Raw genomic sequence first — 13199 nt, 5'->3', positions numbered from 1 at the left:
TCACGCCAGTATTTTTCCTTTTGGGAGATATGTCCATGGTCACTTTAGTGCAACGACACAGTATCCGAGTCTGAGGGAGAGTGCTTGCATAAATTTTTGTTGGTCTTAAAGGTGCCACTGGACTCTGATTTTATTGTGCTACTTCAGACCAACACGGCTACCCATTTGAAGAAGAGTTGGTTCTTATATGCCGCTTTTCCCTACCCAAAGGCGGCTCAAAGCGGCTTACAGTCGCCTTCCTATTCCTCTCCCCACAACAGACACCCTGAAAGGTAGGTGAGGCTGAAAGAGCGCTGATATCACTGCTCGGTCAGAACAGTTTTATCAGTGCCGTGGCGAGCCCAAGGTCACCCAGCTGGCTGCATGTGGGGGAGCGCAGAATTGAACCTGGCATGCCAGATTAGAAGTCCGCAATCCTAACTACTACACCAAACTGGCTTTACACATTTTCTGTAGAATTCACACATATTTGAATCTAACATAGTATCTAGGTGGGTGAGGCTAAGAGAGCCCTGATATCACTGTTCGTGCAGAGGCGAGCCTGAGGTCACCCAGCTGGCTGCATGTGGGGGAGCGCAGAATTGAACCCAGCTTGCCAGATTAGAAGTCCGCACTCCTAACCACTACACCAAACTGGCTTTACACATTTTCTGTAGAATTCACACAGATATATAGCAGCCAAGTTAGCCATTTTGTACAATTGCAGTAGTAATAGTAGTAACAGTAAAGTACCTGAAATATTAAAATGTTAATTTTAAAGGAATACACTCCTTCCACAGGTTTACAGTCTTTGACTCACATAAACACCATTAAATAAGCACCACTTTTACTGTGGATAATGAAAATACCCACAAGGAGACCAGATGCTTGACAGCTAAATAGTTAAGTTTGTCACAAACTATGTATTTAGGAAGTTTACATTTGACCTTTCTACTTTGACTAGCAGTCAAGATTGCTTATAAGGAAAGAGAATTACACTAAAACTCAGCAAAACATCAGCAAAAACTATAATCAAATTTCACAGCAGCCAGCAGCAAGAGAGACCAAAATTTTTATTTAATAAAACTCATCTGATTTCAGACTAGCACATGTGCTGTCCTTCTTGAATGATGGGTAAGAAAGATCACTGACTTCCGGCTTGCTTCTGGATCCAGCAAAAAATTCTTGATCCTTACTGTCAAAGTCCTTCATAGCATTATCGCTTTCTCTGTTCCCACATCTTGATAAATATCTTGATGTATCACAAAACAATTGTCCATTGTCTTCTCTTCTTGAATTTTAGATTATAAATTCCTTAGGGAATGGTCTAGGTAATACAATAATTAAAATACAGAAGTTTAGAATTTACAAATCTGCAGTCTGCAAAACAGATCTCCAGCTGCACCTGTTCATGGATTCTCTGGCAATCACTACTTTTTTCTTCAAAAGCAAATTCTGGTTTTCCTCCATTTCACTGGAGAATGGCTCAGAAGAACACCGGTGGCATCATCTTTGTTACTGTTGAGAACACCCATTCAGAAACTGCTGTCTGCATCATAAGAAGAGATTTGAAACCCAACATTTTGGGGAATCTTCCATTATTTTGTCATTGTTTCCCTCATGGCAGCTATTACTATTATTATTATGCAAATGAGCCTGGAGCAGTTTACAACATAGTTTTAATGTTAATATTATTATTCTTATGAAAAACTAAGTTCCATGTACTGTTTTCTACATTTATGTAAACCACCCTGAGCCTCAGGGGAAGGTGGCATATGAATACAATAAATAAAAACATTCACAAACAGAATTTAAAACATCCTACAGTAAAAACCTCTAACCCAAGATCAGCTATTCGGTGGACTTTAAATGCTTCCCCTGCTGACCCCTTTGAAGCTGGGAGAGACAACCCTCTCTGCAACTTCAGAAGGGTCTTGGGAGAAGGAAGAAAGACTCCACCAAGCAGCTAATTGTCAGGATCAGCTGCTGGGCAGGGTCTTTAACTGTTTCTCTGCAGATCCCTTTGAAGTTGGGACTGCCTCCACAAATATGACATCAGCAGAGGGCCTGATCCATGTTCTTCTACCATCTGGAGCAAGGTAGGAAGCTTTTACAGGATTGAGCCTTTTCAGCAATAGCCATAGACTCTGAAATTCCCTTCTTTGGAAGGCCCATTTGACACCCACAGCTCCTGGCCTAGTGCTGTGCTATTCAAACTTTCTTTGGCTTTAAGAAACTTAGAGAATTAACATAGCTATCTTCTATTCACTCATTATTTTTTGCTATTCTCTTGTTTTTTTGTTTAGTTTCATCTTGCATTTTATTGCATTTTTATGATGCACAGTTCTATTGCTTAGCTTCTAAATGTGGCTAATTGCCTTGAGTTTCCTAGCTGGAAGAAAGAAGATGGTGAAGAGTAACCTAACTAGGTAAAAACAGACAACAGGGTGAGATCTGCTAGCTGTCTGTGGGAATAACGCCTTCACATTCTTCTCTGCTTTTTATATGTCTGGTATATACTTGGTTCTCTTTCATTTGCATACTTTGTTATTGGAAGGATAGCTGGCATAGTTTTACCTCCCATCATTAATGGGCTCATGTCAGCCAGAAGATGAGGATCTGGCTGCTTCATATCATGGTCTAGCAAATTACTTAAAATGTAATTGGGCATCACCAGGAAGAGATTTTATGATCAAACGTCTTGTGTAATCTCAATGCCAAGCTACTCCACTCTAAGCAATTGATTTCAATAGGGAAAGACTGGAGTAAGTCTGCATGGGATCATTAAACTGTTAAACTATTTACTGTAAGGTAATTATATTCCCTTGTTGAACTCCTTCCAAGTAAAGCATGCACACATCCATTTTGTAATAATTTATTGCGGAAGCTCTCATGGTCTGTTACTATCAGCATATTAATTGGGAGCCAGTTTTGATGGTGGTCTTAGGAGCCCTCATCTAATTGTAAACAGGAATGGGGAGATGGAAAGCTCAAGGCTTACATTTCTAATCTATCTTGACTTGAAAGTATCCGAAGATAAAATTCAAAGAAATGGTCACACAAAATAATTTACTCACTAGAATAAGGTCTGCCCCCCCCCATTTCTTTAGCTTCATATCTGTGCAAATTAACAAAAGCACTAAGTTCCAGTTCCAGTTAATGCTCTCTTTTAACAAAGGAAAATTGTTTGCTCAGCTTTTCAAGTGAATGTAATTTTGTTCCAATTGCAATGCAGTCTTCAAATCTGGTCAACATTTCAGGCCAAAACAGAACACTGGGAGGCAGCATTCACAAGCTGTGCCAAAGGACTGGATGTACTTGAATGCTGAGCAGGTTTCCTTTCCCGACTTCTAAATAGCCTGCTTAAAGACAAATTGCTTTCCCTTACTAGTTTGAAAACACAACATCCAGGCAATAATTACATTATACTCTTGCAATTCAACTACTCCTCAAACTGGAACATTTTTGTTTGTTCGCAGAAATAGGGACGTGTGTCAAATAATATATTATTCTGGTGGAATACTGGATGTGGCAACAATCATTCTAGTGTGTATTGCTGAATTCCAAGTATGCTTAAAGGGAGGCACAGATACATGCTGGGTTGGATCTAGACTAAATTCTACAAGTGGCAGAATGAATCTAACCTCCCCCTTCCTACTGCTGCACACTGATCTCTATAAAATGTTACTCCAGGAAGATAAGGAACTCTGAGGAATGTAATGGGGGGGGGGGTGATCTGCAACAGAAGCAAGGAATTAGAGGAAATTACCAAATTAGTTAGAATCAGCCCTTTATGTTGGACTACATGACTGTGTTGAAGGATATACATTTTCTCTTGGCTGTCCTAAAAATGCTACGTAACACTAATGCATCAGGCTCCTTACTTCTCAGCTGATCGCCTGGATTTCCAGGGGAGCCCAGCAAAAAACGGAAAGAAAACTAGCCAAATGAATGTAGGGCAGATAATAAATGTCTTGCTAATGGCCAACCTTTTTTACAGTCAGGAGACTAACCATGTATCCCTGGTAACTGACCAACTCTCATATTCATTTATAGAAAAAGAACAGCATTTATCCTGGCTCATGATAAATGACAGAGTTAATAATTTCTCACACTAGCAGATTTCTGGAGCTGTTATATAAGACCCATGCAACGTGACCTATCTTTGCCACAGCTTCTATCATTTGCTGGCTAACATTTGCCAGTATAGCATAGTAAATGTCCAAAATGGTAAAGCATTTAATTGTTCTTTGGATGCTGTGTTTGTACCATTAAGTCTCTAAAGTAATTGCAGATATAGTTATTTAAATAACTTAGCAACAAAACAAATTTGTGGCAAAGAAAATGCATAATTAAAGATAAGCAACAAGATCAGTGGTAGACCAAACACTTACTCACGAGCAGGTGTGCCAGCTTATCACTTGAAATGTCACTAAGAAAAATTTATCTTAGATCGTTTCCACACTGGAGGCTTCACACTGGGCAGCAGGCTGGAGTTCAAGCTGGGACAGGTTGCCCCGCCTCTTCCAGCTCCTGCATGGGAGAGCATTTGGCCTAGTACACCTCATCCATCCCAGATTAGGGCTCACGCATAGGAGCTGGGGCAGCAAAGTTCCCAGTTATCTCCCCAACATTATTTAACATCTTAATGCATCCTTTCATCTGGATGATCCAGAGTTACGGGTTTGGGTGCCACCAATATATGGATGACATCCAATTGTCCTCATGGACAATTGACCAGATGCCCCTCCAAACTCCTTAGCCAGATGCTTTGAGGCCACGTTGGGGTGGCTCAAGGATTGTTGTTTGACGTTAAACCTTTCAAAAATTGGGGTCCTGTGGCTGGGGAGGAAAGGCCCAGAAGAAGAAGTGTGTCTCCCTAGCCTCGACCTATCTAGGTCCCTTTAACTCTGGATCATCCAGTTCCTTTTAAATGCCTCCCGAGCTGCCAAACAGCTGATCTCCAGAGAGGCTTCTTTCCCAGAAGGATCAGCTGTCTGGTGACTGATTTGTCCAAATTTGTTTAAGTTTTTCAAATCAAACAAACTTGAATTGATTTACCAAATCAGTGATTCAGTTAATTCAGGTTTTACCAAATTAGGCAAACTCAAATCTGAAAATATGCTGACTTTTCCGCTAGTGCACATCTAGCAGTATAACCAATAAAACCATAGATATAAATTCATTTTAAATTATTTTAAAACTCAACAGCATGGTATCTCAGCAAGTCATAGGCTGATATATGCTCCATGGGAATTGGAGCCCCAGGCTCTAGCTCTTCCATGCGTACAGGCCTCAATCATATGTTTGGCAGAAGAGCTCTGTCTTGCAGGCCCTACGGAACTGTGTTGGTTCCATCAGGATTCGGATGTTCTGGAAGTTCATTCCACCAGGTGGGGGCCAGGACTGAAAAAGCCCTGTCAGAGGCCTGTCACACTTCTTTGGGGCCACGGACTACTGGTTGACTGTAACGGTCTCCCAAGGACATATTAAAATTTTCAGGTGCAGAGCCTCCACTTTTGTCACATACATCATTTTCCAGTTTCCTTCTGTTTCCTTCTATTTGATGTTGTTGTACAGTGGCTAGTTCAATTCATATTCTTATTTATTATTTGGATTTGTTTCCCGCTGCTATCGGAAACCGTCTCGCAGCGGGTTACATGTATAAAAACCCCATATAAAAAGTAAAAATCTGCAACAACTGGCGGCAAGTTAAAAACCCCAACCTCCCACCTCACAATCCCACCCAGCACCTCAAGGTTCTGGATGCCCTGCCGTATAAAGGTAAAGGTATCCCCTGTGCAAGCACCGGGTCATGTCTGACCCTTGGGGTGATGCCCTCTAGCGTTTTCATGGCAGACTCAATACGGGGTGGTTTGCCAATGCCTTCCCCAGTCATTACAGTTTTTACCCCCCAGCAAGCTGGGTACTCATTTTACCGACCTCGGAAGGATGGAAGGTTGAGTTAACCTTGAGCCGGCTGCTGGGATTGAACTCCCAGCCTCATGGGCAGAGCTTTCAGACTGCATGTCTGCTGGCTTACCACTCTGCGCCACAAGATGCTCTGCCCTGCTGTATGGATGTTGCTAAATACAGAGGGGCCCCTAGATCTTCCTGTAGTCTGCTTTTACCTATGAAGGCATATACGCACCAGGCCGAGATACATTTTAAATAGAACCTGCAGGAAGAATAAGAGTATTGTGCTTACTTTAAAAAAATGTAATCTCACAACACACAGTCTCACAGCAATGTACAAAACAGAAAATACTATACAAAGAAATTAGTATGAAAGTAAAATGCATGCCAATAAAAATGAAAATAGATAATAAATAGATAAAATAATGATTAAAAAGCAGCAACAGTAATGTAAGCTGCAGAAAACGTTTGTATAAAGACTTCACCTCTCACTGATAGAATGTCCTTCTACTATGCAAATATATTCATAGTTAATGCAAACTGCAGCACAACAGCTTCAGTTCAATTGCTCCCCTCCCTTTCACTCACACATCATTCTTGTTGCATTCCCGCATATTTTCCTCCTAAAGTGCGTCAGGAATTTCAGCTGCTGCTCTGGTAATAAGACCACACATGGCACATTGCAGAAGAGCAGCTATCTTTGGCTCCAGAAAAAGAAAACCAGAGGATCAGCTCGCAGTACAGGTGAAAGGTCAGTGCACTCTCGTGCGAAAAATAAGCAATGAGTGCGCAAGATACACACCCTGCCCTGTGTTACGCAAGTTTCACATGCATCAATCATGCAGAACCTGCTCCAGGCTTTCGTCACCGAAGAAACGGTTTCTGTATGTTGTAGGAATCCAAGACAACTTTGCCTGTGTAACATTGGCAGTGTCGGTGGTTATGTTATACAACCAACATAGCCGACCTAACTCTATTATATGCTCTGACCCATTTCCTTCAGAACCCCCCCCCCTCCATTCTTTGACTTCTTTTGAAAAGGACCCATTGCAAGTCACCCCACTGGCTCAGCATGTTCTGTTGCTATACCGATACCACTGTTTCTGACCTGTTACATTCTTCCAGCCTCTGGGTTGGATTCCACAGAGCACTTTTGTGGACAGAAGAGTTTTCCCATGAGCAGAGTGTAACTTCCTCATGCCTACCCTCTCTGCAGCTTGCAATTTTGTTCCTGCGGAACAAGGGACCACCAGGAACACCGTCTACTGCCGGAGAGAGGGAATGGCAAAAATGGCAATGGCTGCCTCCTTACACAGGAAATCTTCTAGAGGAACCAAGATACTGTGATTTTAAAGTCATCTGGAAAGGCCTGGGTCTTGGTTTCCTTCACCATCTGAAACTTGCTGGATCTGAGTTGGGAAATTCCTGGAGATTTAGGGGTAAAACCTGGGGGAAGGGCCTTGGTGGGATATAATAACATAACGTCTTCCTTTCAAAACAGCCATGTCTTTCAAGGGAACTGCTGTCTGTATTAAGGAGAACCATTGTGATTCCACCGAAATCCACCTGGAGCTTGGCAGCCATAGCTACAAGTGATTATCTGCTGCTTCATCTAAGGTTCTCAACCTTGCTAATGTCGCGACCCTTTAATACAGTTCCTCATGTTGTGGTGACCCCCAACCATAAAATTATTCAAGTGTTCTTTCACAGAAATTAAACCGAAACTGACCAATGGCGTGAAGGTCCATTGTTCATGATTGTATATACATTGTTTTTTTCCCCAGGGTTTCTCTGTTCAGTTCTGCCTCTTGTCTCACCATGCTGATCTAGCTTTTTTCCACTGCTCCAGATAGACGAACACTTTGACTCTTGAAAGCTCATACCCTGAAAATCTTGGCCTGTAAGGTGCTACTGGGCGCCAATCTAACTGTTCTACTGTAGTCCAGCATACTTATCCTCTGAAACTATGGTAATACCTAGTATAGCCCTACCGTTTCTGCCTGAGAACCTGGATAGCTGCTGCCAGTTAGAGTAGACCAATGGTCTGACTTGTCATTGTGTAGCGTTGACATGTGTTTGTGTAACGTATGTGAAAGCAAAGGGGTGGCAGGTTACAGTAGATGAGCGATTGGGATGTGAGTGTCCTGCATAGTGCAGGGGGTTGGACTAGATGACCCATGAGATCCCTTCCAACTCTATGATTCTATGTATGCCATGCTCTTGATAAAATCAGTCATACAGAATTGGCTACTCCCAGCCTTTCATTCCTTCTGCTTCCATTTCTTGGTTTAACAGTTTCTGTAAGATCTTGCCAAAGACCTGGCGAAATCAATCCGCTCAACCACTAGCCGAAGTAGTAGGGAATGGTGCGAGCACAATGAGGGCGTACTAGTCTAGGCACAAACAAGCAACACCAGTCTTTCCTAAACATACCCCAGATTCATTTCCCTCTGTGCATAGCTTCACTTTTTGGAGATAAATCAGACATGAACAGGCACACTCTACCCAAAAGAGAAATAAACTAGCCTTTGGCTTATCCCTGTGCACATCACAGAGATAACTTCCCTTCTTTGATGACTATTGCAGACTGGAACTGAATGCAAACCTGGCTAAGAAAAAAAGTTTAGGGGCATTTCTCTCTTGCTGGAACAACAGCGACAATCTATGGGCCCTCCCTTATAGCCATCTTAATAAAAGGCAGTTTGCTACTTGCATAATGCTATCCCTATTATCAACACGGCTTACAAATTCTTAAGCAGGTTTGCTATTTAGTCCTGTTTGTTTGCTGTGCACTATTCTGACAGCTGTGGGAAAAACATACAAAGAAAAAAAGTGTAGGCACTGGGCATTAAGAGAAAACTGAATGCACTTGAGAGCCATTAAGAAGTTTGCTTTACAATGATGTATTTAGCTGATCATCCAATATGCTTTAAGACATGCTTTCTCAACCAGGGTTTCATGAAACCCCGGGGTTTCTTGATGGCCCTGGAAGCGTTTCCCAATTAATACTGTATAATTTTTTTGTTAACCTTTTTTTAATTTTTTTAATTATTATTTAATTTTTAGACCGCCCTTCTCCCAATAGGTCTCAGGGTGGTTTACAACATAAATAGTTAAAACACAATAAAATCCCCATAAAACCCCCAATTAAAAGTTACATATAACATATAACATATAGCGGCGGTGGTATTGGGTGATATGACTATATATGTTCATGGCAATCCGCCCCTCCTCTCAAAATTGCGAATAATGGTCGTGCAGGGGGCTGGAAGGGAAGGGGCCCTGGATGGGACACAACCGGGCTACTTCTGTGATTTCTCAAAACCTGAAGAATGTTTCAAGGGTTTCTCAATGGTAAAAAAGTTGGGAGAGGCTGCTGTAAGATGAATCTACAAAATATGGTAAAGGTAAAGGTATCCCCTGTGCAAGCACCGAGTCATGTCTGACCCTTGGGGTGACGCCCTCTAGCGTTTTCATGGCAGACTCAATACGGGGTGGTTTGCCAGTGCCTTCCCCAGTCATGACCGTTTACCTCCCAGCAAGCTGGGTACTCATTTTACCGACCTCGGAAGGATGGAAGGCTGAGTCAACCTTGAGCCGGCTGCTGGGATTGAACTCCCGGCTGCTGGGATTGAACTCCCGGATGCTGGGATTGAACAAAATATGGACCACTGGTCAAATCCAGCCCGGCTCTTCTTGTGTTCCTAACACTGAGAACAGTTTGTGGCTTGCTGATCTCATGCACACAAGCGATCTAGAATCTTATTCAAATGGAAGATTTTATCTTATATGGTGTAATGGGCAAGGATGGGTGTGATACCTGGAAACACAAAAATAGCAATTAATTATTTGGCCTGTAATCAACATGGCACTGCTTCTGGGCACTACGAACCACAAACCAAACAAATGTGTTTTTCCTGCACAGATTGAATAATTCTTCTCCCTAGGGAACCTTGGGAGTTGTAGTTCTGAAAGGAGCTTGGTTTCACTGCCAGAATTCTGAACTATTCTCTAGATTTCTTTTAGAAGAATGAATTAAACTGATTTAGTACTATAGATATACCCTCGGCTGCCTTTGGGAGCTGCTACATCAGTGTTCCTATGTAATCCAAGGGTAGACTGTGCATTTCGGGCACGACTGAGGGTCCTTTCCACTTTTGCATAGCATTCTGTGGGTTTTCTATACTGTAAGTTACACAGTCCAATGGTTCTTATAATGGATAAAGAAGGGAAATTGGGAAAAGAGGCAGGCAGCTGGTTGTTGTGGGCTTTCCAGGCTGTGTGGCTGTAGTCTGTAGCTTTAGTCCTTAATGTTTCACCAGTAACTGTGGCTGACATCTTCAGAGGTAGAACACAGCAAGATGGGAATCACTTCATGGCAAAATGCGGAGTGAGAGGAGCCTTTGGCAATTCACCAGACAAGCAGGTCTTTCCTCCATTTCCTTTCCCAAATGTAGAACCATGCTGTTGCCATAGACTGGGCTGTTACAGCTGAGAGACTCCTGTTCTGATTTCAGTAGGATGGGCCGCATAGATTGACTATGAAGTCATACAATCCATCCCACTGACACTAGAAAAGTGAAGAAAAATCTCGCTTGGAACAGCACAACTTACCTTAGCACACACATACTAAGCAAGAATGTGTTTTCAGGATCTGTAGAAGAGGCTAAGTAAGTAAGGGGTGTGGCTCAGCAGAAGAGCTTATTCTTTGCGTGCAAAGTGCCCCAGCTTCAATCCCTGGCATCTCCAGTTAAAAAGGACCAGGCTGTAAGTGATGTAAATGACCTTTCCTTGAGACCTTGGAGAGCTGCTGCCAATCTGAGCAGATGCTACTGACAGTGATAAACCAATGGTTTGACTCAGTATCAGGCAGCTTCATGGGTGTTTAAAGTGGCTATTTCAGTAGTTATTTTTCTGGAAAACATATCCAGGATACACAAATGGATCTATACCAAGCCTCACATTTTATGAGATTAACAGTTTCATCATATTTCACCCACATTTAAGATTTCATTTAAGCGCAAAAGATTTTTAAAGCTTGATTGGATTTATGAAATACATTCATGACTTAATGAAGCCATTTCCCCCTAACGTGGGAGTGTACACACCCAGTTATTTCTAATTAATTGATGGTTCTTGTGATAAACCATGTTTCACAATAAGTAAATACCCATCCTGGGATTGCTGGTTATAGCTCTCTTCCTGCATCACTGCTTTAACCTTCAACTTTGATTACAATAAATACATTGAGTGCTAAATGGGTTAAACTAATCACCTTTATACTCTTGCATAAGACTAAAAGCTAATGTAAGAAAGGGGGAAAGGTGACAAGCTGATAATTGTAGCTTAAGGAAGACAATGTGAGAATGGATGTGGAATCTCTGTGCACCAACATCCCACACAAAGATGAATTACAAGACATAAGAAATTTCTAACACCACAGCTGACTTTGCCATCAAACCCCGCCATTTTGTTCTCATCCCTAACGACTTCAAATTTGGTAACAACTTCTAACTTCAGATTAATGGTACAGCCATGAGCATCTGCCCACTTACACCTCTCCTATACCTACATTACATTGATGATATCTTTATTGTCTGGAAATATGGTAAAGCTGCCTTAGACAACTTCCACTGGGTACTCAAGAGCCAGTTTGGTGTAGTGGTTAGGAGTGTGGACTTCTAATCTGGCATACCGGGTTCGATTCTGCGCTCTCCCACATGCAGCCAGCTGGGTGACCTTGGGCTCGCCACAGCACTGATAAAGCTGTTCTGACCGGGCAGTGATATCAGGGCTCTCTCAGCCTCACCCACCCCACAGGGTGTCTGTTGTGGGGAGAGGAATGGGAAGGCAACTGTAAGCCGCTTTGAGCCTCCTTCGGGTAGGGAAAAGCGGCATATAAGAACCAACTCTTCTTCTTCTTCTTCTTCAACAACTACCATTTCACCATCAACCTGACAATGAACCAATTGATGCAAGAAATACATTTCCTGGACACCACTGTACAAATACATGATGGATGCATGCACAGATGCTACACCAGCAGGATCCCTAATCTGTCCCTGGTGCCCCTACAGAAGGTACATGCAATAATAGTGAGCCTCTGAATGCACTGGGTACCTAGTGATGGAGAAAGACTCATGGAAAAGAAATGGTACTCCACCTCTCCACTTCTGTAAGCAAGGAAAGCTTATGGGATAAACTGCTATTAAAAATGACTTACCTTACTTTTCTGTGTGCTCATTTGATCATCAGACCGGATAAGGATCACTTCTCCAGCTGTAACAAACATCACTTTAATTGAGAAGCTGAGCTGAAGTAAATGAAAGGGAATGAGCCGAAACAGAATCTAGACAAGACAGGTTATATTAATTGCTAAAGCAGATGCTCAGGAGGAGATTGACCATGTACTATGTGAACTCTTTTTAGCAGGTCAGGTGCGCTGTCTGGAGTGCTATTGGCCCAACCATTTCTTTTAAAGCAGAAATAGAGTTTGGAAGTGTCTGTAGAAGGCTTTCATTCACAACAGATTCAGAAACTGTCTTCCCTTCTGGACTCTGATATAACCGTGTAAAACTTATGACTATTACTGCAATGTATTCGACATGGGGCTGCCCTTGAAGACAAGCTTGGAATCTTTTGCAGATTGTGACATTGCATATCTGACTTAGCTGCTACACATACAGTATAGCAATTTGGAAGCACCAGCTTTCTGTTTGCTTTTGAACTTGGTTCAAGGTACAGATTAATACCTTTAAAAGTACTCCAAGACCTGAGCTGGGACCTACATATCTGAAGGCACATTCTACTTTGCATCTACCTTACCCTGTATACAAACTGCACTCCCCCATCCATGTGTCCTGCCTGGGCCCATTCCTTGGTTTTGTCACTTGTTGTCTCTATAGTGTGAAACAGGTTGTCAGAGGCAGTGCAGAAAGCACCAACACTGGTAGCCTTTTGTTGTGTCTGTAACACTGTGTTTTTCAAAAGGGACTAGGGCTGCTAGGTCTCCTATGGCCACTGGTGGGCAATGGGGGTGGGTGGGATAGGGTGGCCTAATTCAGGTTGGAAAATTCCTGGAGCTTTGGGGATGGAGACTAGGGAGCGGTTGGGGAAGGGAGGGAACTCAGTGGGGCACAATGCCAGAGACTAGCCTTCAAAGAAAGCATTTTCTTCAGGGGATCTCCAGGGGCATACCTGAAGCAGAAAGCATATTAACTTCCACTGCCAATGCTTTGCTTGGGAAGCTATGTGTATTAATGTTGTGTATTAGTGCTTTAGTTGTGTTATGGCCCTATGGTCAT

This window comes from Paroedura picta, chromosome 4, assembly GCF_049243985.1.
Source record: "Paroedura picta isolate Pp20150507F chromosome 4, Ppicta_v3.0, whole genome shotgun sequence".
Lineage (NCBI taxonomy): Eukaryota > Metazoa > Chordata > Lepidosauria > Squamata > Gekkonidae > Paroedura > Paroedura picta.
This window is presented reverse-complemented; position numbering follows the sequence as displayed.